This window comes from Anabrus simplex, chromosome X (genome assembly GCF_040414725.1).
Source record: "Anabrus simplex isolate iqAnaSimp1 chromosome X, ASM4041472v1, whole genome shotgun sequence".
Lineage (NCBI taxonomy): Eukaryota > Metazoa > Arthropoda > Insecta > Orthoptera > Tettigoniidae > Anabrus > Anabrus simplex.
This window is the reverse complement of record NC_090279.1, coordinates 184,315,057-184,341,973: the sequence shown is the minus strand read 5'-3', so window position 1 is coordinate 184,341,973 and position 26,917 is coordinate 184,315,057.

The window sequence follows — 26,917 nt, the reverse complement described above, 5'->3', positions numbered from 1 at the left end:
CATTGCCTTTGATTAGTACCACTATGTGAGTGTCACCGTCGGTTTACATTGCCTTTGATTAGTACCACTATGTGAGTGAAACCGAGGGTCTACATTGTCTATGATTAGTACCATTATATTAGTGACACTGTGGGTTTACGTTGCCTATGATTAGGACCACTATGTGAGGAACACCATGAGTTTGCATTACGTATGAGTGGTGCAGTTATGTGAGGAACACCACTATGTGAGGAATACCATGGGTTTACATTGCCTGTGATTAGTACCACTATATGAGTGACACTGTGGGTCTACGTTGCCTATGATTAGTACCACTATGCGAGTGAAACCGTGGGTCTACGTCACCTATGATTAGTACCACTACGTGAGTGACACTGTTTGTCTACGTTGTCTATGATTAGTATCACTATGCGAGTGACACCGTGGGTCGATGTTGCCTATGATTAGTACCACTATATGAGTGACACTGTGGGTCTACGTTGCCTATGATTAGTACCGCTTATGAGGAACACCATTGTTCTACTTTCTGAGCGATTAGTACCATTATGAGGGGCTGGTGACCTGGATTTTGGACCCCTTTAGACAACAAGCATCATAGATTTAGGATTTTGCTTTGGAAGCAGTCCCTTGGTCAGTATATACCATTGTTTAAAGTTATTTATAGGAGGGGGGTCCGACTCGTTGGCTGAATGGTCAGCGTACTAGCCTTCGGTTCAGAGGGTTCTGGGTTTGATCCCGGCCGGGTCGGGGATTTTAAACTTCATTGGTTAATTCCAATGGCCCAGGGACTGGGTGTTTATGCTGTCCCCAACATCCCTGCAACTCGCATACCTCACGTAACACTATCCTTCACCACATTAACACGCAGTTACCTACACATGGCAGATGCCGCCCACCTTCATCGGAGGGTCTGCCTTACAAGGGCTGCACAAAATAATAATAATAATATTACAGTATAATAATAATTATTATTATTATTATGGGAGGCGGGAGGGCATTGCAGGTCAGATCCACTGATTGTTTTAAGTTCATAATCATTGTTCATCATTGTCTTTTTGAATTTTAGTCAATGAATGGATTTTGGAAATATTTTAACTTTCAGAATTGTGTGTTGGATCTGCTGATTATTTTAAATTTATATCATTCTTCATCATAATGTTTTGAATTCTGGTCAGTGGCTGAATTTTGGAATTTTAACTATCATTACATTTCTTCTCATCTCGTACTATCAGTGCCCGATGACCTAAAAAAGAATGATGATCATCATCATCATCATTAGCTGCACAGCTAAACATCTATTTTATTATATTGTAAATTGTCAGTACGGAACCACAATGAAATTTATTACATGTAAAAGGGAACATTGAATTTGCCATGCCTGTAGCCTCAGTGCCATCATATCAAAATGCTGCACATGGTAGCTGGAAACACAGAAATATTGCCATCTTCACCATCAGTGATATTTCATAGGTTGACTATAAACACAAGCAATACAAGGATAAGTCAAATATAAATGAGTCTTTTGTTGTAACTATTTCATTTATCAAAATTACGTACATTTTGCATTGCTCTTACTTTTCAACGGAAGTCTCCATCCTATCTATACACTTTGATGCAAGTGTAATGGACTAGTATAACTTGGAAACAATTCTCTAAACCCATGGGTAAATATTGGAAATATCGAGCTTGATTAGTAGGTGTTGTTATTATTATTATTATTATTATTATTATTATTATTATTATTATTAGGTTATGAAGTTGTTTACGTCTATTATTATTTATGTAGTTATGTACGGACTTTATTTGGCATAAATCGTGGTCGTATCATTTATTATTTGTGTGTTGTATGATCTGTCTTGTGTAACAAAACATGTGAGGTTATGTCACAACACGTCTGCTGTATGTATATTAATATGACTTTATTAAATGTAAGGACATGGCTAGTGCATACCCTGGAGGCCACTGCGTAGGCTACTTGGAGGCTACTTGGAGCCACTGGCAGTGCCAATGCACTATGAGAGACTTTGTCTCATTTTCAAAAATTGATGCCTGCCTGGCCATCAGTTGATATAGATGTTTATTCCCAGAGACAGCCTGAAATATTTGTCCCAGATGAGTAAATTTATAATACCAATTAGCCAAATTAGGCTTGCGTCTTGGTAGGTGTGCTATTTACCAACTGATGAGCCCAATTTGGCACACTGGGGCGAAATGCTGACAACAAGGAATGAGTTAGCTGGAAAATTTATAATGTCCAATAACGGACCAACTATATTGGTATTATAAATTTACTCATTTGGCGAAAATATTTCAGGTTCTCTATAGGAATGAACATCTATATCATCAGTGTGTGAACTCATGTTGTGATTTTGTTATGTTGGTAGTTGGTTGACATGTTAATGTAGCAGTCAAATGTTTGCTCAAAATGGCAGTTCATTAATGTGTGTATATAATGTGTATACAATATGTAAATAAAACAGTGAACACAATTGACAGTATTTTGTGCACGTGTCTTTGTGGGTACACAAGCCTCAAACCACCAGATAAGGAATTTCTTCATCCCAATTTCAAAGAACGTATCGGGTGTGTCTGAAGCCAATTGGGCCCTGACTGTTTCACCTCCTTGTTGGTTGTGAAGCGATCTTGACCAAGAGCGAGCGCCCTTTAGTGGCCCCAACATATGGAAGTTATAGGGTGTCAAGTCTGAACTATAGGATGGATGTGGCAGGACAGTCCAGTATATTTGTGCGCATTTTTGCTGGGATAGTCTTGCAGTGTGGGGTCTGGTGTTGTCATGAAGGAGCAGTACACATCTGACTTTTGACCTGTAGGGAACACAAATCTGGCAAAGAAGATTGCAATGGTATGCACAGTAATGGTCCGAAATCCCTCGAGGAAATCAACCAGCAGTACACTTCTGTAGTCCCAGAAGATCATGGTCAAGACTTTGCCTGCAGACAACTGCGTCTTGGCTTACACCGGTGGCCTCTCACCGCGCTTCTGCCACTCCATACTGGCTTTCTTTGACGTGGGAGTGTTATGGTGGACCCAGCAGTCATTACAAGTGATGATTTGTTTCAAAAAATGCCTCACCTGCCTCATGCCTCGTCAGAAGCTCACGAGAAATTGCTAGCCATGCAGCCTTCTTCTTTTCATTCAGCAGCCTCAGAACCCAATGGCTGACACCCTTCGGAACCTCAGGTTCGCCTGGATGATTGTCGGAACACTTCCATGGTTGATCTGAAGCACAGTTGTTCACGTATCAACTTCAGTATGCTCTTGAACAGCCTCAATGTTCTGCGCTGTGATGCTGGTGTGGGGGGCAGCATGGGTATGGCGTGTTTTCAACCATCTCCTGCCCATCCTTGAACTCGTTACTCCAGTACTTCACCCAGGCCCATGAGAATGTTCTGTCCCTTTCGATTAGTACCGCAACATGACAAATACCATGGTTCTACTTTCCTAGCGACAAATACCATTATGAGGGGCAGATGACTTGGATTTTGGACCCCTTTAGACTACAAGTATCATCGATTCAGTATTGCGCTATGGAAGCAGTCCCTTGGTCAGTGATACTATTGTTTTACGTCAATTTCTGTGAATGTGAGGCATAGCAGGTCGGATCCACTGATTGTTTTAAATTCATATCCATCCATTCATTCTTCGTCCTCACGTTTTGAATTCTAGTCAGTGGAGGATTATGGCCTTTTAATTTGTCATCACATTTCGTCTCATTTTGTACCATTACCTAGATGTTAAGCCCCTTTAAACAACAAGCATCATCATCATCATCAAACTGAAACACTAACACTGGACAATTCTCAACAAATTCATAGCAAAACCGTATCTAGTCACTTTGCTTCCACACATACAAAGAGCACACACTAACACTTTCCAGGGGTACCAGATTTCTTCCTGACATGGTGAAGCTGTTCCTTAATTAAGGCCACAATCTCTTCCTTCCCGAAGCCTCCATGCCTCAGGCGGCAGCGCGCCAGCCTCTCACCGCTGGATACCGTAGTTCAAATCCCGGTTGTTCTTTGTGAGATTTGTGTTGGACAAAGCGGATGTAGGACAGGTTTCTCTCTGGGTATTCCGGTTTTCATTCCAGAAACACACTCTATTAACATTTCATTTGTTATTCATTAATCATTGCTCCAGAGGAGTGCGATAGGCTTCGGCAGCTGACACATTTTCCTATCCTCGCCGCTAGATGGGGGCTTCATTCATTCCATTCCTGACCCGGTCGAATGACTGGAAACAAGCTGTGGATTTTCATTTTTTGCTTCCTTCCCACTCCTAACCCTTTCCTATCCCATCGTCGTCATATGACCTAAGACGTAAAGCAACTAGTAAAAAAAATTAATAATTTCCTCCTGACATTTGTAGCCACCCACTCACACATAAGCAGTGTTTTCTTTCTTCAAAGTGCTAAACTTTCTTTGACCAGACAAATTTCAAGAGCAATGGTTCTCAGCCATTCTAGTATTTTAATCATTGTACATTAAAATACAAGTTGGCGACAATTCAAGAGACTTGGTCGGCAGCCCTGAAGATGGTTTTCTGTGGTTTCCCATTTTTACATCAGGCAAATATGTTACCAAAATAAAGCTACGGTCACTTCCTTCCCACTCCTACCCCTTTCCTGTCCCATCGTCGCCTTAAAACCTATCTGTGTTGGTGCGACGTAAAGCAAATTGTACGAGGAAGTCAGTAAGTATCTACAATTTTGAATTGTTTTTAGGTTGGCTCTATGGCGTTGTGTGCTCAGCAACCGCTAGATGGCACCGTTGTCTAGGTCCGTGGTAAGTTTCAGCGTTATCAGATCAGTAACTGGTCATGTGCTTGAGCAGTCCGGCTCGAGCTGCTCGAACAGATGACGTCAGAGTTCGAGCAACCTAGCGCCTTCCTGTTACTAACACCCAACAAACTTGAGAAGGATATGTAAGAGTATTATGCTGGATAGTACCGGTTCGTCCTCATTACTGTTACTTCCGTGTCTTTTGTACATAATATAATTTCGACCCATATATATATGACAGTCGAAATTTGTGTTTGTGCGATGATTCGTTGCAAATGCCTCCATCCAAATAAACCAATTGTCTACTAAAATGTGTTGTTTGGCCGTATAAAGACAAAAAGGAAACTATTACACGTGTCGTAATAGTTACATATTTGAATGATTATAAGACTAAAAATGTATGACATTTTATCTGCAGTTGTGGCACATTTTTCGCTCGGCTGCATGTCTCAATGGTTAGCGTGTTGGCCTTTGGTCGCAGGGGTCCCGGCTTCGATACCCGGCAGGGTCAGGATTTTTAACACCATAAGATGGTGTCTTGTTTTATTTGTTCCAGACTGGATCGAAAACTACTGGACCGATTGACCTGAATTATGGTAAAGGATACAGCTTGAAATCTCGAGTCACTTTTGATTTTCATGTATATTTCACGCAATCAGACAGTAACATTGCTGAATAATAATATTAATGCATATATTTGTGTACACGATTGATGAGATGTCAATTTATTCTTACTCAAATTCTTCTATACGAGCAAAAAGGGTAATTCTCTCCCAAAGAGTGGATTCAAACCCCTCAACATTGAGGACAGAAGGAGAACCTCGCCTGCCGTGCTGCACAGCTGTCTCAGCCGCTCAAAGCATGACATTGTTAGAATAATATTACCGTATTCATAATTTTGTACGGTCTAGAAAGCCAAGAATAACAGACGAGAGGATCCGTCGTGCTCACCACACGACACCTCGTAATCTGCAGAATGCTGCGTCAAACGTACAGTTGTTACAAGGCACACAAGTACTGCCTTGGGAGGAAATACTTCTGTTAATACGCGGGGAATATTACGGATACATGCTTTGTCCTTTTCATTGTATATTATCATTACCTAAACCTTCTAATTTTATGGGCAATCTTTATTCTCCATAAGATATACGTCACTGACTGACTGTATTAATGGGTGAAAGCTCACACCATCGTTATCAATATCATACACACACCTATGTGAACCGTGCTTCACTTCATATGCTGTTTGCTTATCTGCACGTTCACGCTGTAGCCCGAGTTAGACTCCGCCTTCAGTCATGAGACTGCTCGAGCTTGCTTCGAACGAGCTCGAACCTCGGCGCGTATTGGGTCTGCTCGATCGCGCTCGACCCGTTACGCGCCGAGGTTCGAGCCTGTTCGAAGCAAGCTCGAGCAGTCAGGTGATCGAAGTCGGAGTCTGCCTCAGGCTACAGCTAATGATGGGCAAACGATATGAGTGTTCGAGCGGGATAGAGCCGACCCGATACGTGCCGAGGTTCGAGCCTGTTCGAAGCAAGTTCAAGCAGTCAGGTGACCGAAGGCGGAGCCTGCCTACTGCCCGGGTACTCGTGTGAAGATTCCCCCGGAAAGTGTCCAAGACCATCTCAGCAGTTACACTGTACGTAACTGGCGCCCCTCTAACAGGAACTCTTCGGGAAAATGATGAAGTTATACGCAAAAGCCGCTCCACTCTTCTAATCCTCCTGTGGCTGGGGGCGGTAGAATAACACCCACGGTATCCCCTGTCTGTCGTAAGAAGCAACTACAAGGGGCTAAACTTTGGAGCGTGGGTTGGCGACCACGGGGCCCTTAGCTGATTCCTGGTATTGCTTCAACTTACTTATGCCTGGCTCCTCTCTTTCATCTATCCTATCCGACCTCCCTTGGTCAACTCTTGTTCTTTTCCGACCCCAACGAAATTAGAGCATTCGAGGCCTAGGGAGTATTTCATTTTCACGCCCTTCGTGGCCCTTGTCTTTATTTGGCCGATACCTTCATTTTTCGAATTGTCCACTTTTCCTCCCTGATTAGTGTTATATAGACGATGGTTACCCAGTTGTACTTCCTCTTAAAACAATAATCACCACCACCACCACCATACACCCTCGTAAACGCATTTGCGATTGGTTATCGTCTGGGTGGAAATCTTTCGCTCACAGCTGCGCGCTCTTCACCGCACGGCCAACTCGCCCGGTATATGGGGAGTAAATATCTAGTGTGGTATACTGGATGATCACCTACTGTATTTGGACCATATTTCTTTGAGGATCATTTGACAGGAGCCCCGTACCTACATTTTCTTCAAGACAAACTACCATTGATGCTAGAGGATGTGCCCTTGGGTGAGCGATGTTCGCAACCGCCCGAATGCTACACACCCCAGTCGCTGGATATGAAGGGGCGGGCCTGTCGCCTGGCCTGCTATATCACCCGATTTGACTCCACTGGACTTCTTCCTATGGGGCTATTTGAAGGATGTAATTTATGCTCAGCAGCCGTGGGATCCTGAAAGGCTTCGAAACCTTATTATTGTACGGAAGCCTGCGAATCTGTAACACCTACAATGCTACATCGAACCCGAATGTCAGTTCAACGGCGTGCTGAAACGTGCATTACTGCACAAAGCCATCTATTCGAACACTTACTACACTAACAGGCTTTTTCTCAGTCAAGCGGATTTACACTCCCAACCATTCTGTCCTCGTCCAGCCCTGCTTACAAAACATCCACACAAGCAGCCCTGATGACCTAGAACAGTGTCAAAATAAATAAATAAATAAGCCCGCCTCTGTGGTGTAGTGGTTAGCGTGATTAGCTGCCACCCCCGGAGGGCCGGGTTCGATTCCCGGCCCTGCCACGAAATTTGAAAAGTGGTACGAGGGCTGGAGCGGGGTCCACTCAGCCTCGGGAGGTCAACTGAGTGGAGGTGGGTTCAATTCCCACCTCAGCCATCCTGGAAGTGGTTTTTCCGTGGTTTCCCACTTCTCCTCCAGGCCCGGGATGGTACCTAAGGCCACAGCCGCTTTCTTCCCTCTTCTTTGTCTATCCCTCCTCATCCCCCACAAGGCCCCTGTTCAACATAGCAGGTGAGACCGCCTGGGCGAAGCACTGGCCCTCCTCCTCAGTTGTATCCCCGACCCATTGTCTCACGCTCCAGGACACTGCCCATGATGCGGTAGAGGTGGGATCCCTCGCTGAATTGGAGGGAGAAACCAATCCTGGAGTGTAAACAGATTAAGGAGAAAGAAAGAATAAATAAATAAATGCCTAAGTCAATAACCCACGAGGCGAGGGTATTCGGATACATTGGCTTTGTGCATTATTTGGTTCAAGTAATTACCATCCGCAGTTGTATTAGCAGCACCCCACTTAATCTATGACACCACGGCGACTCCAGTCAGCAGTTTACCGGAAACCATACTAGATGCACAACTACTTCCGTTTCACAAAAACACACATGTTTTTAATCAGTATGCCATCGCTTTTATCGTTCATTTCATACCCTACTGAAAGCTTATCATTGGCACGACTATTTACATACCGTACGACAGTTTGAAGCATTGTGTAAATACCTGTCGCATACATGTTTTTTGGAAAGGTCTTGTTGTGATGGTGCAGTAAGTGATTAAAGGCGACTGTGGTTTGGTGTACGGCAAAGGAGAATCGACCATCACACCATCACTCACGTTCGTTGGGGTGCTTAACGACGTAAAACTTCAGGCCAGGTTTGCAGTGGTAACAGAAATAGGTTTCAAATCCACTCGTGAAATGAAAAATTAAAGATCAACGAGCGTGTAACGGGTTAATTGGAAGGACTTTTCACCAATTAAAACAGGAAAATAATTGTATTAAATTAGTTGTAAGTACTTAAATGTCTCATTATTCCAATATATATATATATATATATATTTGCTATTTTGCTTTACGTCGCACCGACACAGATAGGTCTCATGGCGACGATGGGATAGGAAAGGCCTAGGAATGGGAAGGAAGCTGCCGTGGCCTTAATTAAGGTACAGCCCCAGCATTTGCCTGGTGTGAAAATGGGAAACCACGGAAAACCATCTTCAGGGCTACCGACAATGGGATTCGAACCCACTATCTCCCGGATCCAAGCTCACAGCTGCGTGCTCCTAACCGCACGGCCAACTCACCCGGTCCAATGTATGTATTTAGAAAATGCAAAATCAGAAGGGAAAGAAAGCTGTACACCACAGCTATAGCAAAACATCAGAATTATTTTGCTGCGTTATCGTAACTCAAGAGTTAATCCGTTTTTAAAAATAGATTTGCCAGTTGCAGTTGGTTTCTACATCTATTTAAATAAAGTTGTAGAGGGTCCGCTGTCTATAATTTCGTTTATTTTGCCAATTTTAAGGTATTTATCTGTTTCAGGACAACTCAAGACCGTATCAAGTTTTTAGCTTTCGTGTCTGTTTGTCCGTCTGTTCCACCATCATGGCGAAACGGCTCGACAGATCTTGACCAAACTTAATAGTTAGAGTATACTCATTCAGGAGCAGATATAGATATGCATGTGATTTAAAAATCATGGAATAGACTGGGTTTTATAGGAAGACCAGAACAATTTTTTCCAATTTTCTCGTATAGAAAATTGATTGATTTTCTGTAAAATCCGTAGACTATATGTGAAACGTACCAAACAACTCTTGTTATGTCCATAATTTCACTTACTCTTCAAATGACGGAGAAAATTACTATTTTCTGCGGGTTTCATGCTCTGTATTGAGTGACCGACAGCGAACCTGCCGGTTACCACGGCAACGTCTCTGGCTGCTTGCCAGAAGGGAAGTAATATAATGCCGTTTTCGTCGTCATTCCTGTTAACTCGTGGTTGTTCGTTGGGTAGAATGCAAGAGAGACGCCAAGCTGCCATTCTGCGCTTTATTCCTCTCTTTATAATGAAAACTCCCCATATCCATTGTGAATGGCATTAGGCAAGTGAGCCTGCCGTTATAGTATAAATTCACGAACTCGATTGTGAACAACAGTAGGAAACGTGGCCTGCCATTATCATCAAAACTTCCCACGCGCACCGTACATCGGAAGCGACGTACGCGGTCGTCCCCGTGGTTTTTCTGGGATAACGCTAAGAGACATGCAATTTAATATAAACTTTCTCACTGCGTGTACAGTAATTTACGTAGAAATCCGTATACTATATAGAATACCGTAGTGAAGCACGGGTACATTTACTAGTCAGTTATAATTTTTTCATGTGTTATGCTTTAGTCTATATAAATTTAAAATGAATGTACAATTCTACTACACTTTATACATACATACATACATACATACATACATACATACATACATACATACATACATACATACATACATACATACATCATCATTATAGACCGTTATTCCTTTCAGCGTTCAGTCTGCAAGCCTCTGTCGCCAAAATCTTCTATTTGAAACTAGTGATGTGGCTTCATTTAGTTCTATACCTCTCATCTTTAAATGGTTAGAAACTGAGTCTAACCATCGTCATCTTTGTCTCCCTCTACTTCTCATTATTCTCCTAGGTAAACTATCTTCTTCCATTTGCCTCACATGATCCCACCACTGAAGCCGGTTTATGCGTAGGCCTACAGCTTCATCCATCGAGTTCATTCCTAACTTAGTCTTTATCTCCTCATTTCGAGTACCCTCCTGTCATTATTCCCACCTGTTTGTAGGCTACCAGAAATCGTCCTCGCTACTTTCATGGCTGTTACTTCTAACTTATTAATAAGATAACCGGGCGAGTTGGCCGTGCGGTTAGGAGCGCGCGGCTGTGAGCTGGCATCCGGGATATAGTGGGTTCGAATCCCACTGTCGGCAGCCCTGAAGATGGCTTTCCGTGGTTTCCCATTTTCACACCAGGCAAATGCTGGGGCTGTACCTTAATTAAGGCCACGGTCGCTTCCTTCCAACTCCTAGGCCTTTCCTATTCCATCGTCGCCATAAGACCTATCTGTGTCGGTGCGACGTAAAGCCACTAGCATAAAAAATTAATAAGATATCCTGCGTCCACCCAGCTTTCGCTCCCGTAAAGCAAAGTTGGTATGAAAACAGACCGATGTAAAGATAGTTTCGCCCGGAAGCTGATTTACTTCTTACTGAATACTGTTGATCGCAACTGCGAGCTCACTGCCTTGGCTTTACTGCACCTTGATTCAATTTCACTATACCACCATTCTGGGAGAACACATATCCTAAAACTTTATATTATCTACCTGCTCCAGCTCTGTATCCCCGACCTGAAATTCAATTATCTTACGTTTCTTACCTAATGACATGACTTTAGTCTTAGAAAGGCTAAATTTCATATCATATACTCATTGCACCTATTTTCAAGTTCCAAGATATTAGACTGCAAGCTTTGGGCACAATCTGCCATAAAGACCAAGTCGTCAGCATAGGCCAGACTGCTTACTTACATTTCCTCCTAACTACACTTTATTCATTCTTATTTACCGCTAGCTCCATGCAAAGGCGATTTTTAGTTTCTCGTTAATATTATACCTTTGATGAATGAACTCATACTTTCTGTCTTTCTTCAGAACTCTATAAAAAACTCATTGAAAAAATGTATAATCACTAAAAATGCAAAATTTAAGGCTTCAAATGCAAATATATTACCAAACCTACATATAATATTTCCTGTAGATGTTGAATAGTTGTAGGTCTACCAGCAAAAGAATGGAACAAAAAAGTGACGATGTTAATTGTTGTGGTGGTGACTATTGTTTTAAGAGGAAGTACGACTAGGCAAGCATCCTAAGTATAACACTAATCAGAGAGAAAAATGGAACGGATCCGACACGTCGAAAAATGAAGATATCGGCCAAGGGCCACGAAGGGTGTGAAAATGAAACTCCATAGTCCTTGGGAACCTAATACCGTCGGGGTCGGAAGTGACCGAAAGTTGGCCAATGGAGGTCGGATAGAACAGATGAAAATGAGGAGCTTGACAGAAGCAAGTGGACACAAAAGGGCCCAATGGTAGCCAACCCTCGCCCCCAAAGAGTCCCTGGGGCTTTCATGTTCTTGTATACCAATACGATTCTCAGGCTTTTACGGCTACTGAATGATAATGAAATGTCGTATGGCTTTTAGTGCCGGGTTCGGCTCGCCAGGAGCAGGTCTTTCTATTTTACACCTGTAGGCGACCTGCGTGTTTTTATTGAATGATTATTGAAATTAAATGTAGTAAGCGAAAACTCAAGCCTGTTAAAATTACATTAAATTGAACGTGCTATTTATGATTGCTTCTGATATAAGATGTGAGGGGAACATTTTATGTAGCTATGTAAGGGAGTATTTAGATTTTATAGGACATGCATGTGCACTCTCGGGTCGATGAAAGCCACGAGCGCCACGAAGGAAGTGCTCTGAATAACTGTAAATGATATTACGGTTCAACTTTTGGAAGTTTGATATGTCGGACTTATTTCTAAGGAAACGAACAAACTTATTATTGCCACAAAAAGGTATTCATGAGGAAATGGCAGCTTGTAATACATGCGATACATAGTAATCACTGATCATTAAGCGTGATGCACCATCTACAGGATTGAGATAGTAACACTAGTCCAGTATTTGATATCCTTATAGGGATATGTGTCCAGAATAGAATGCGAAAGCAGGAGTTTCACAGCCCAATTTAACAATCCTCCGGTAGGAAATAATAAAATATACGAGAGAAACTCGGTTCTTTTTTCCTTACGACCTTATTCCTCAGAGTAACATTATTTTAAGATCTGGTAACAAATAATGGAATTGGGAGAAGCGTTCATTCTGCTCCATAATCGCAACACATTCGGTGCACAGTCAACAATAAGACACGACAGAAACATACTATTGTTGAACAGGTCGCTTACTGTGCAGTCCGCATTCAGTTCATATAAGAAGGATAAGAAAAGTTTCGCTATTCCCCGTTCACCCAGCACGCGTCCGTAAGGATTCCGGGGGCAATCAAGCGTGCTGACTCTCTGGATGGTTGCCACGGGTGATGGCGGAGAGGGGCCATCACTACGGGGAAGCCTGCTGCGAATGCAGCTGGTACTCCCCCTCTGTACTTGCTAATATCGCCGGGGTTACAGCCGAACTCGACACGAGGTCACTGCTCCTCAGAACAGGGGTTTTCTCTGTTTGGGGATTCAGTCCCGAGTGTCGAGAACGACTGAATTTTCTGGGACATTAGCAAATACGTGGGATGAGGTGCGCGTCCGAAAGGATTCCGGGGGCGACAAAGCGCATCGACTTACTGGATGGTCGCCACGGGTGATGGCGGGAAGGAGCCATCACCACTACGAAAGCTTCCTACGCTAGTTCAAGGAAGCAAGACACCCTCATCGTATTTTGTGGTGTCCTTGGTGTGACAGCCGAACTCCAGACGAGGTCAAGGACTGTTGATCTGTTTTGAGGATCAGTCTGCGACCGACGTGGGGACGACTGAAGCCTCGGAGGCATCAGCAAGTAAGTGTTGGGTACGGTGCGCGTCCGAAAGGAGACAAAGCGCACACCCCACCTCCCCTGTCTGAATGGTAGTCACCATTGCAGCTTGATGCATTAGTCAGTTAGGTCAAGACCGAACGAATTTTCTTTGATTGGTTATGTCCTCATAACCTACAGTACTTCCTTTGACTGCGAGACTTCCTCCTAACTTCCAAATTGGCGTTCGAAAACATTCTGAAAAAAGCTCTGAATCTCTAGAATCTAGATCATGGACCACGTTCACAATGAACACAGATATCGGAGTATCTTTCTTTGATATTTTCTAGGTAGATCTGCTGAAAGGTGTTGTGTAAAATGTTTCTTCAATGCTTTTCTCTGCTCTAGTTTTTGCTGCTGCTGCTGCTGCTGCTGCTGCTACTACCGCTGCTGCTGCTGCTGCTCTCCGTGGATTTATCATTTACTACAGATGCGACAGATGGACTTAGGGGAAGTTCTATCCACTATCTGACAAGAGAGAAGAAACGTGCAGTGAATCGACAAAATGACGCATGTTCAGTTGCTATGAAGAGATTCAATTGTCAATTTTGGTATCAATGGATGGTCATAATATATATATAAGGATAATTTTGTCTATCCATATGATATTCGCTAAATAAAATTCAACATAGCTGTTCTTAACTGCAGTATTCTTTATTATTCAATCAAATATAGAACACACTATCTGTGTGAGTTATAGAAAAACTCACAAAAATAGGGTTAGCAGGAGATTTAAGATAAGATAATGCCATCTCCTATAATCTCAGAAACCAAAGATCTGGGAGTGGGTATTGATTATTTTAATCTTAATTTTCGAAACATGCAGTTTACAAAACGGAATATAGCATAACTAAAAACATGCAGTAAAAACATAAATAAAGAATAAGGTGTCCGGAAAATATCACGAATCAAAATTTAACATTTGTAAGTGATTCAGAAATTGAACAGAGAAAGAATGGGCTGAAAAGTATGTTAGGAATTTTATTGTAAGAAATGAAACTTGTCGGACATGCTATCGAGATTCATCAGATACCCCGGAAATATGACCCACGAAGAGGTCACTACAGTAGTCGTCCTTAGTCCCTTCATACCATCTCCGACTCCTGAAATGAATGTGCATATTGACAATCGAAAGAAAAACAAAACACATGCAGACTAATAGAACTACGGTGATAAATTAATTTTTGCTTTAACTGTATCTAACTGCTCTAGAGTTCAACGGACTAGGTTGACTTAGGCACAATTCTGTTACTAACTAGCATGTATCACTTATTTTCCTTCCCCCAGTTTACTACTACACATTCCCCTAATAAGGATGAATAATTTTGCAATTCTTCCCGGATACATCCATTCTCTATTCAATAACTTAACAACCGTATACAGCTGAATTTCGTTACCAATTTCTCGCATATCCTCCTCATCTATGAATTTGTCTCATATTTCCCTTGTCTCTAAACAATCTTTTATAAGATTTCTTCAGAACATAGTGCATATTTATTTTCATCTTTATTTTGTCTGTATACCCCTCATTTCATTATTTGTTATATACTACTACTACTACTACTAATAATAATAATAATGATGATAATAATAATAATAATAATAATAATAATAATAATAATAATAATAATTGTACCGGTTGGTACACCTATACGCCGCACATTTGAATTTATCGCCTTAAAATATTCCTGTACAGCTGAAACTCTGAACTTTAAAACTGAATTAATTCAACCGTTTATCTGAAGATGTCAATGTGTTAATTTCGAATTGTTTTTGTTTACTAATTATCAAGAAGTGTGGACATTCTCTCACAGATGTCTCTACCAAAAACTATGATCATGCACCCCGGTGCGAAGTGAAGAAACTTTTTTGAAGATATTTTGTATTCATAAGTTGTTGTCTTTACTAAATATCGTTCTTTTATTGGTGGGTTGGCAATATTAATCCTTTCTTTCCGCCTGTTTTGAATTTACCCAGTCAGTAATTTCTGTAATTAATTTCCCTCCAATCACAGGTTTCTTCTTCATTTTTGACTTGTGATTTTTAGCCGACCAATAAACGCATGTGGGTGTGTCTTAATTATTCATGAAAGGTCTCGAATCTTCCACGAGGGTATAAAAGCTGCTGATTTTCTGGTCTCTCTGCCACTCGTACAACATCTAGCTTAGTGTATGGAAGAATAGCAGGAGGCGGGAAGCGCCTCTTTCATCAGTCAGCAGCCCTTCAAAAAGGTAATGGCCGTTTAACATCTTTATTTTCTTGCTAGCTCAGCAGTTTAATCTTCGGGGAAGGGCCGAAGCCGTTTTGATGTAACCTATACAATTTCGATGTAAAATTTTCATGTTACTTTAACTGTAAATCGGGGATAGAGAGTGCCTTACCCTCTTGAGCTCCCCTTCATTTTGACCTGAGATGACTACGTTTTCATAACCGATTTTCTTCTCTTTCCTAATGTATTAAAATTTTCTTATACGAGTCACCTCCCTAGTGTGGGAATATCCCCTGTTGAATTGGCTTAGCGCCACTTAGGTTTTAACTAGTTTCATGTAGGAGTGTAAGTTCTCGCCTCCATTCCTTTTGTATTTAGGGCCGTTGAAATTAACTTTTTTTTAAATTGAAGGTCCAGTAGAATGGGTATAAGGTACCCCTGTTCATTTGTAAGTATGCCTTGAGAGGCAGGCAATGCGAAAGTTGTTGTGGCCTTTAATAGGCTTGAAAGATTGAGAGCGGTCAGCTCTTTATGGTGTTTTGGAAAGGCTTTACATTACTATGTGGGAGCAAGTGCTCCATGTAATGAGGGGTTTTCTGCCCTTTGGTAATTTGTGGTTGTGAGCTGAGAGCTCAGAGATTGTAAAAGGTGGGGCTTGAAGCCCAGATCATTAATTTGTCTCTAAATCCTTGCTTTTCTGGTCTTGTACCTGATTATTGGATAGCCTAGCTGTTGACTTGTTGTACTCGTTAAGTTTTCAAATTCTATGTAAAAATTTTGTTAAATTTTGTTGTCTATTGAAAATATAACCTTTATTTAAATTTTTAATTCATCTTTCGGACTTGTAGTTAGACCCATTCCAGCCCGCACCTTCTTTCACATCTGCTGTTCCACAGATACCTCGGAATAATAATAATCATAATAATAATAATAATAATAATAATAATAATAATAATAATAATAATAATAATAATAATAATAATAATAATAATAATAATAATAATAATAATAATAATAATAATAATAATAATCGTATGGCCTCAGCTACCATGTGCAGACATTTCAATTTGACGCCGTCTGGCTGTCTGCTCGTTAATTTCGACGTTCCGTTTCACTCTAGGCCCACTAGATGGCAGACCGAGTAAACGGAAACTCTCTTGGGCGTCTATGGCTGAGATTTAATGAATTTTGTCGAGTGAACACCAAATGTGTCACCAGAGATCTTTTACATGCCGACATCGTACGACATGGAGTGTCGAATGGACTCTTGTACGCCCTTCAAAAATTCGACTACCTCTGCCGGGTTTGAACCCGTTATCTTGGGATCCGGAGATTATTTGTTATATCATGATCTATACTTATCCTCATTCTCCCAATTACGTTACAAAATTCCTCTAGTAACCTCTTATTTTTATATCGTGAAACTATTTGTTGGTTTTCGATATCATTAAATCTTAGAACTATTTTTTTTTTTTTTACATATTCTTAGCTGCTCTATGCAATCCCCTTTCCCAGTAGTATATTCCATCCGTATCGTTTCCAAAATGTCCCATACCCCATCCATCCAGTATCCTACGTTCTGGTATTTCATTTGGTGTTGGTAGGTTATCTGTAACACTTCGACACTTGATCCCAACTTCAGTCTCAACCAGTACTTGATTATCTTTTCAACAATATCCTCCTGCAGTTGCACATCATTCTCACTCCACAGTTAGCTGTACAACTGGGTAGTCCCATAATTATTTTAGCAATTCTACTCGTAATTGCAACAAATCTATAAACTTCCCCTTCAGCTCACCAGATCTCTGCTCCGTACAACACCCTGGATTTAACTAATGCATTAAAAACTTTCTTAATACACTCTGTAATCAGCGTTGGGCATCTTTTTATGCGAAATATTAATGGCTGTCAGTTAACTAATTTATCTCTTTTTATTTATTCTGACCATTTTCTATTTCCACTTAATGCCATACCCAAATATTCTACTTCCTTGACAACTTCTAATCTCGTCTCACCCATTCACCATTTTTCATTGTTTGGCAATTTATATCCTTTTTTGGTCTTATGTACATCAATTTTTAATTCTACTCCTTACAGCAATTTACCACTTCATTTACACTCCCCTGCATGCTAGCAGGAGTTAATGTGAGCAGAAGGACGTCATCCGCAATGAAAAATATAATTTATCTATATGAATAAAGTTCTAGAGGGTGCGTTGTTTGTTATTTCGTTTATTTTGCCAAGTTTTCAGATATTTATCCGTTTTACGTCAACTCAAGACCATATCAGTGGTTTTTAGCTTCCATGTCTGTCTGTTTACCTGTCTGTTCCATCAACACGGCAAAGCAGCTAGATAGATCTCGACCAAACTTCATATTCATCCAGGAGCTGTTTTCGATATGCATATGATTTACAAATCACGGTACAGACTAGGAGTTTCTAGGGAGATCAATGAGTTATTTTTGTATTGATTCTCTGTAAAATCTGCAGCCTACATGTAAAACGTCCCTTCATTTTAAATATTTGTTGTTATCTCTATAATTTTGCTTACTCTTCAAATGACGGAGAAAATTACCATTTTATGTGGGTTCTGTGCTCTGTCGCAGACCGACATCGAAGCAACGTCTCTGGCTGCTTGCCAGCAGCGAAGTAATGTAATGCCCTTTTCGTCATAATTCCTGTAAACTCGTACTTGTTCGTTGGGTAAAAGGCGAGAGAGACGTCAAGCTGCCATTCTGGGGGATATTTTTGGTATATCGTTATAGATTACAATCGTCTTCGAATAGAACTAAGGGTGGCTGTCAATATTTCAACAGTACCACAGAGAGTAGCCCATTGGTACAAACAATATGCGAGCCAAAGTTTATGATTCTAGCTGCCACGTAAGTATGCGAAAAATAAAGCAATGTGTGAAAAATGTACCCAAATTTCAGCCCAATCATAGTTTCTAACTCATTAAACACATAACTAGAGGAGATACGAGAAAATATTATAGGACCAACCACGTAGACTAGGCTCTCAAAACGCCCAAAATCTCACGCGTGCAAACTGAGGCGCAGAGATCCTGTGTACAGTGCGTCGGCCCCACTCGGCTCGGCTCGGACCAGCGCGTCGTCTCGGAGCGACTCGGCTAAGCTCGGCTCGGATTTGGAGCGCTACGGAGCAAGTGAGGAAGAGGGAGACAGGCGTAGCGAGCGAGACAGGTGTGGGGAAAGAGAGAGAGACAGCACCATTGCTCCAACTCGAGGAGTGGGGGTCTGCACTCTGGTCAACCAAGCGAAGTCATCTTTTGTAACTTGTACCGTTCAATGCACTGGTGCATGCACCCTGAGAGGCCTTGAGGTATACCACTAAGAAAGGATTCTGATCACCAAAACTCACCAACACGCACCTTACATCGGAAAGAAGGTTCGGAGACCCCCCCCCCCTCCCATGGTGTTTCTCATATAGGCTAACGCTAAGAGATATAAAATTTAATCAAATCTTACTCTCTGCGTGTACAGTAATTTACGTAGAAATCCGTATACAATGTAGAATACCCGTAGCAAAGCACGGGTACATTTACTAGTTAATATTTGCTACTAACACTGTCAATTAGTTATTATATGTTTGTTTGTTTGTCCAAACCTTGTCCCGTTTCTCTACGGGGTTGGGTATGAGGTGAGATGAATCTGTTGTGGCGGTTTTATGACCGGATGCACTTCCTGACGTCAATCTCGTCAGAGGAGTTAATGAGATGAAATGAATGACGTGATGTATCATAGGAAGGGAGAGGGTGAAACCCGGCGCCGGCACTTAGCCTACTCCTGTCGAACAGCGCCAAGGCTTAACGTCCGTCCCACCATAAACAGCGTCATATGCCCTCGCTCCATATGAGCACTGCGGAGAAGTTTGGAATTTCATCCAGGCTTTTGGCACGCAATCTAGTGAATAGAAATTGTATACCACCACCTTCCCTACCCTGCCGGCCAACATTCTGATGGTGGACATTTTTTCGACCAACGGGAGTCGAACCGACTAACCTCATTGTCAGGCCGTTTAGACTTCAGCGCCTTAACGATCATGGCCACCAGGCGGGCTATTTAGTTATTATATGTACATCTTACTAATTTTCGGATTATCTGGTAATAATAATAATAATAATAATAATAATAATAATAATAATAATAATAATAATAATAATAATAATAATAATAATCATGAATATAACGATAACAATAACAGCAAAACATTAATGAAGGTAATTCTCAAGTTCACATAATACTTCAATATCAACTTAACTGACCTAGAATATAGTTCTACATAACATAAAATAGCATAGAATAGCATATAAGCTGCACAGTATTTGTCATGTTAATACTTTATGTGAAAAAATACTTAGAAACTGCAATGAAATGCAAACACGCGAAGTCAGAAGAGCTTACAGTCAGTCTTACATCTTACATCTTACATCTGACGCTGTCTGATTCTTGTGTCATCAACCGTCCTGTGTTTCATTCTTGTACATAAGGTATTGGATCCCATAGAGCTCGTGGCTCGAATTTGATGAACATCAAACTAGGCATATTTTCAATCACAAGACCGTTCTTGGATGGTGTCATGGTGACATTCAAAGTGCTAAATCCCCTTTCACATTCAGCGCTAGTTATTGACAATGTTGTTATAAACAGTCTCACTTCATTCACATTGTCTTTTACACATTTACCAGTATGCTTTATGAAATCCCTCAAGTTGAACCATGTCGAAAGGTCCACCTCTAGGGCTACTGCGCAAGATGGCCGCCACGCGCAATCCACCTCTAGCTACGCGCTACGACTTCTGACACCTTCAGACATTAGGATGTTGTTATCTTATGGAATACTGTTGTAAGAGACGACTAAAAGGGGTACCTGACTTGAGCGAGCATGGGTTAGCCAACGCGGAGTCTTTAGCTGAGTCTAGGCATGATGTGTGTGCGAAGCTCTTGTCTATTTAACCTTCTTGGCGAACTCTTGTAGGACACTTTATTCCGAGGTGGTGGGGTCGAGCAGAGTAAGGCTCCTCCAGGGGCACCCTTGCCTTAGGTAGGAACCGAGCAACCTGTGTTGTTATTGTGTCTGCATTGATGAACTCGAGGAGTCTTTAGCTGAGTCTAGGCATACTATCCATCTAACTTCCTTGGCTAACTCTTGTAGGACACTTTATTCCGAGGTGGTGAGGTCGAGCAGAGTAAAGCTCCTCCAGAGGCACCCTTGCCTTAGGTAGGAGCCGAGCAACCTGTGCTCTTGTTGTGTATTAGCGAACTAGGGATCTTTAGCAGACTCTATATGATTTTTCGCGAGAGTTTAATCCTGATGTAAACAAGGCATGTCCACGCCTCAGCCAAAGAAAGAGTTGTGATTCGCTGAGCGTGTAGTATCGACCTCCGCACTGTCAATGTCTCGTATTCGGACATACAGTGCTGCGCATATGACCTAAAATAGACGAGGAACAGTTTTTGAGCTGTGTGAAACTAAACGGAGGGGTTTGAAGGGACATCTACTGCTGAAGATTAGGGCCTACGTTATTTATTTATTTATTTATTCATTTCTGAATATTAAAAAAAGCTATCGTAGGCTAGAACACAAAATTACACGCGTAGGAAGGTTTATCTTAGGACAGCTGTTTGAAATGTCCGCCCGGTAGACTGTAACCTAGTAGAATACCAACTTTCGAACTGAAATGTATATCTCTTATCTTGTATAGTTCCTATCATGATAGAGCATATAGCATGATTGGACATGTCAGACGGAACTGTTGATAATTCTGTAACAACATCTATCGAAAAGAAACAACTCAAAAAGACAATACAATATCCTCCCTATCCATTAACACAGGTTTACGTTCTCTTTTAACAAACTGGAACCCTATGTCCTTTAAAAGTCTGTACAATGTAGTTAAACTGAAGGTGGGTAAAGTTTTATCTTTATTCACACTGTCTAATACTTTGCGTAAAGTAGGTGGTTCATTCCGAAAAAAAAAAAAAATCATGAATTTTCCTTCTAATACCACTTTTGACGATATCGTCGTACTTCTCGATTCTTTGAGGTCGTTTACGCCCTTTCCCGGCGTTGTTAATTTCACTGTCTTTTTAAACTCTGTCCGCATATTATGAACCGAACTAGCCGACACACCACACAACTCTGCACTTAGTTTCTCTACCTCTTTTACGGCTAAACCTGGATTCTGTTCACTTATTTTATTTAAAAAACACAACGCACTTCCTATGGTCACTTCTGAGCGGTTTTCCTCTTTTGTGCTTCACTACACGGGGTGGTCCTACCTCTCGCTCCATTTCTCTCACTATGAATACTGCTATGAATAGAATACAGCTGCTGCAAGATGCAACACCTTATCTCCACGCTGTACAGCTTGGGACTTTCCCTCACTATGAGTAGACTTCCTGCATTACACCACGCCTTCTGCCTTCATATCTCGTTATTTAATCACTGTTTTATTTTTAAAAAACATATAGATATATACCGGTATATAAGACAACCATATTTTAATTTGATTACGTACTCTTTCAGACTATCTAAATATAATAAACTAAGATAAAATTAAATTAATGCGACGTACTAATTTTCTTCGAGCTCGCATACAGTCGAGTTAGTGCGACGGTTGCTTCTCCAATTAACTACGTCTATGTCCACGTGCAAAGCCAAGGTGCTGCGCCTATTTGTTTACATCAGGATTAAACTCTCGTGTTGTGTGCTAAGCTGTCGTCTATCTAACCTCCTTGAACAATTCTTGTAGGGGACACTTCAGCCCTAGGGGAGCACAGTAAATGTTACTTCTAAGGATTTGAACGTAGAGTTGACATAAACTCAAAACTAAAGAGCTTATGTGTAATTCAAATATCCTTACCTTGATTGAAATGTGCGCACATTGATAGTGTACTGACTACAGTAAATGTGGAGACATGCACACCTCAGCAGAAAAAAAGATTTTGCGAGCTAAGCTGTATTTTTCCGATCTGGTGTTGTAACGGAATGCGACAGTGTGTTATGACGCAAGACACCTAACTTGAGAGAACTTACAGTTTTCAGCTGCAGGTCAAAGCTTGTTCGCAGTGACGTTATTACAACTCTCGCAACTAAGATAACGTTACTCAACTTAGATCTGAATTCTTTTATGAGGTAGGGTGGAGGATTAGAATTTTATTAATAGTATACTGCTAGTCGTAAGGGTGACTAAAAGGGATGGGCTAACTCAGGTGAGAGCCGTGCTAGGACACAGGGGTAAATAGACATATCAGAGCCTTATAGAGGCATTCTCTAATTTTCTTCTTCCTTTTCTTCTTTATCTGTTTACTATCTCGGGTCGGTTTCTTTATTGGGCTCAGCAAGGGATCCTACCACTACCGCCTTAAGGACAGTGTTCTGGAGCTGCAGACTCTCGGTCGGGGGATCAACTGAGTACCTCACCTTACATGACCTATCGTTAACTTCTTAAGACTTAACTGCTTACCTGATTATGGTTAAGAGTGCTAGGATAACCCATGCGTATGACGCCAGGCTTAACTTTACAAGGGCGTTGCAGTCTCAAGTTTAAGATTCGATCTTACGCTCAACCTAACTAGACGAGATGAGGCATGATCCAGGGACTTCGATGCTGAGAGTGGTAGTGTAGTGTAATATTGGGAAGCATCTTCGAAGTTCTAAAAACGGAGAGCCTAGCACGAACATATCAGCACGTGCAAGTTGACTAGCTTTGGATGTATTTGCTGACACATAGAATACTAAGTATTTTTTTTTTCCCCTACAAGTTTGCAACTTAGGTACAATCACGCAGAAAGAATACTGAATACCAAATATAATACGTAAAAAATAATGTAGTGTCGGAATTTAGCTCTGCACGATTTCGCGTATTATCAGGATCCCCGAATACAGAATAAAATCCCTACCTACACTGGACATTCGATGCCCCTGCAGGCCTAACGTTGCGCTGACCACGCGTTAACCTCCTAGGACTTGACATGGTATCAGGGAGATGGTGTAAGACTTAATGCATAATATGCTTCATTCATTGAGACGTAACGCTGAAGAGCAACCCTAGATCTAGGGGAGATGAGCGACCACGCAAAGTATCAGACAAAGAAAGACAAGGGCTACGAAAGGCGTGAAAATTAAAGACTCCTTAGCCTTCGTAAACCTAATAGCGTAAGGGTCGGAAAAGAACAAGAGTTAACCGAGGAAGGTTGGATAGGATAGATAAAAGTGAGTAGCCTAACACAAGTAAGTAGAAGCATGCGTACACATAGGCTCTGATGGCACTAATCCGGTGGAAGCTGTGCTAGGGATATATATATATATTTTTACGTATTATCCTAATTCGAGGTTTTATCCTCCTAACCGAATGCCCTTCCTAACTTGCAACTCTCGGTGGAGTGGTGCAGGATGGTGATGGAATACTGCTGTAAGAAATGACTAAAAAACGGGGTGCTGGAGGGCTATCAACTTCCGAGCGTGGTATTAGCGACTAGAGGACCTCAAGCTGAGTCTGGCATTAATTATAGTTGTTTAACATTTTTTGATTAGGGGAATCGAAGGTTTACTGACTTGAGAACAATCTTCTACTCATAGCCACGAGACTTTAGGAATCTACTGACAGTTAGCCGGTTACGGTATGTAAGCAACACAGCTGTCGCAGAGATGGATGTCGTTACAATGGACATGAATGAAATATCTGACCCGAGCACATTTCGACTCTTAGGCTTTGAACACAACTCTGCATCTGTTGGCGCAAAGGGGTCTATAGCTGAGTCTGGCATAAGTCTAACTCTGCAGATACTACAGGGGTTTACAACTTGCACGGCCGGCTGGATCCCTCGCTGCGCTCCTTATACCGGCCTTGACAATCGCTTGTGAAGCCCAGCATAAAGCTGTAATCACCACCGTCTCGATCCTCCTATACTGCCTGTTCTATGCCACTGGTTTAACCGTTGCCTACGTTATAATACAAGGCCTGGAAACAGAGCCCGTAAAACGCTATGGAAGTGGTTGCACTGAAGTTCAATGCCGGGCCGCTAGGATCGCTTTCTTGCCCCCTGTCTACTAGGCTCGCGCCTTTAAACGTGTTCATTAACTGAGTTGGTGGTGAGTGTATTATGTATTTGTCTGATGTTAAGCACTCGCAGTTCCAGTCATGGTTTGTTCACGAGAAATTAAAGGTAGTGGAATTTCGTTTCACAAGTTTCCAGTGAACGTTCAATGTTGGAAACATTATACAGAGGAAGTATTACGCATGAGATACGGCTTCAAGCTGATCGAAGTAGGCCTCTGTTCCTAAGGTTTGATCGGAGTTACGTCATAAGAATCGGACGATCCCAAAATTTGTCACTGGACTTTTTTAAAACTATGCTACCGTGACCGGCAATCATTTGAGAGGCATCTTCAAACTCAGAAATCTTAAATTAGGAAACCAACGAGGAAAATAATTTGCCCAACAAATTTCACGAAAATGAATGTAGCAAGAGCTAAAAATATTGTGTTTTTCCCTGAAACAGTCTCTGGTTTGAAAAGTATGGAGGTGGTTTTGTCCCGAGAGCATAAAATACAGTTTAAAATAAGCCATTTGTTTTATGGAGCATTTTATTAAATTGTTTAATGCACATAACGTCTGCAACACCTCACATGGGACATATTCAGGAACGAGAACAAACGAGCATCTTTTAACCGGGCGAGTTGGTCGTACGGTTAGGGGCGCGCGGCTGTGAGCTTGCATCCGGGAGATAGTGAGTTCGAATCCCACTGTCGGCAGCCCTGAAGATGGTTTTCCGTGGTTTCCCATTTTGACACCAGGCAAATGCTGGGGCTGTACCTTAATTAAGGCCACGGCCGCTTCCTTCCAACACCTAGGCCTTTCCTATCCCATCGCCGCCATAATACCTATCTGTGTCGGTGCGATGTAAAGTCACTAGCAAAAAAAAAAAAAGCATCTTTTAGTACTGAAGATGAACTCCTCAGTTGGTTAATTCATGATTTCCTGTCATATATTAAGAAACTTAAAATGCATTCAGAGAAAGTAAAAAAGAATCATGAGAGAAATGAATCAGGCATAGATCTTGACCGCCCAGTCCACTGTAGCCTGCGTAGAATACCTCATAAGTATACATTTGCATTATGTATTGACGAGGAACCTAACGAGCTTTGACATCGAGCTCTTCTTCAGCTATCTAAGACGCAAAGCGGAATACAATGACATTATGGTTCGTGTGGCAAAAGAAAAAAACAGACTGTAAAGGCTGTTTAAAACATATCTGTTCTCCAGCTACTCAAAGTCCAACATTGTGTCTTATTCGTTTTCAAGATCGAGGAGCCCTCAGATACCGAAAATCATCGTCTGTGGCATTTCTGCAGTGAACGACGGAATTTGTCACTTCCGCTACGCAGTACTTGTCCCGAAGAGAGTTACTAAAAGGTGTACGTTTACTTTTTCGAAAGACATGTTCAACAGTGAAATTAAGTGTGGAAAGTGTAAAGGCGACAAACCACCTCTTTTTCTAGTATGAAAATTTCTGAGACCTCTGTTAGACAACATTGTTTTGAGCCACTCAAGTAGAAGAGAGAAAGTTTTGAAACTTGATAAGAAGCCCCTCAGAAGGAAAGTTTTGAAATTTCAATGACATATCCAAGCCAATGCAGCACCGCTCTATAAATAAAGTACTGTCAATACTCGCAAAAACATCCAGTTCTTTTAATTTGGGATATACTTTACTTATTGACATATACGGCCATGCGAATACAAGGGGGCAAGACCGCGATCCTAGCGGCTGAATGGTGAACTAGGAAGCAACCCATTTCCACGAGTGCATTTCAAGGCCTTGTATTATAGCGTAGGCAACGGGTTTAACACAGGAAGGCGCGACTACCAATATTTCTCCAAGTCGCCGTAAGAGTGCAGCAGTAGACGCACAATCTTCGCTATCAGTGTGGGTGTAGTACTGTGTTATTGGTGCATGAATGTGTGTGAAAACCTGAGTTATTTCGTACAATATGTAAACGTGTCTGGTCACTTCCGTTCGTACAAGAGATATTTTGTATAGAACTGTTAAATGAATTAATCAGGTTGTGCTTATAGACATTTCAAAAGTGATTTTAAGGTGTTGGTACTTGTTTCTTTCCGTTTGTACAAGGTATGTTTTTCGCAGAACTAAAACTTCAGATTCTTTCCCCGAAATATTCAATTGTTGTGTACCATTTTGCCAATCTCGGCAAGGTGGTTCGCAGCCAGAAAAGATAACACTCAATGAAATACCGTCTAGAAGGGAATTAAGAGAAAAGCGGCTGTCGGCTTTATCCAGGCAAGGACCTAATAAAGGATGTAATTGGATATCTTCAGATTACGCTCGTATCTGTGCCTTT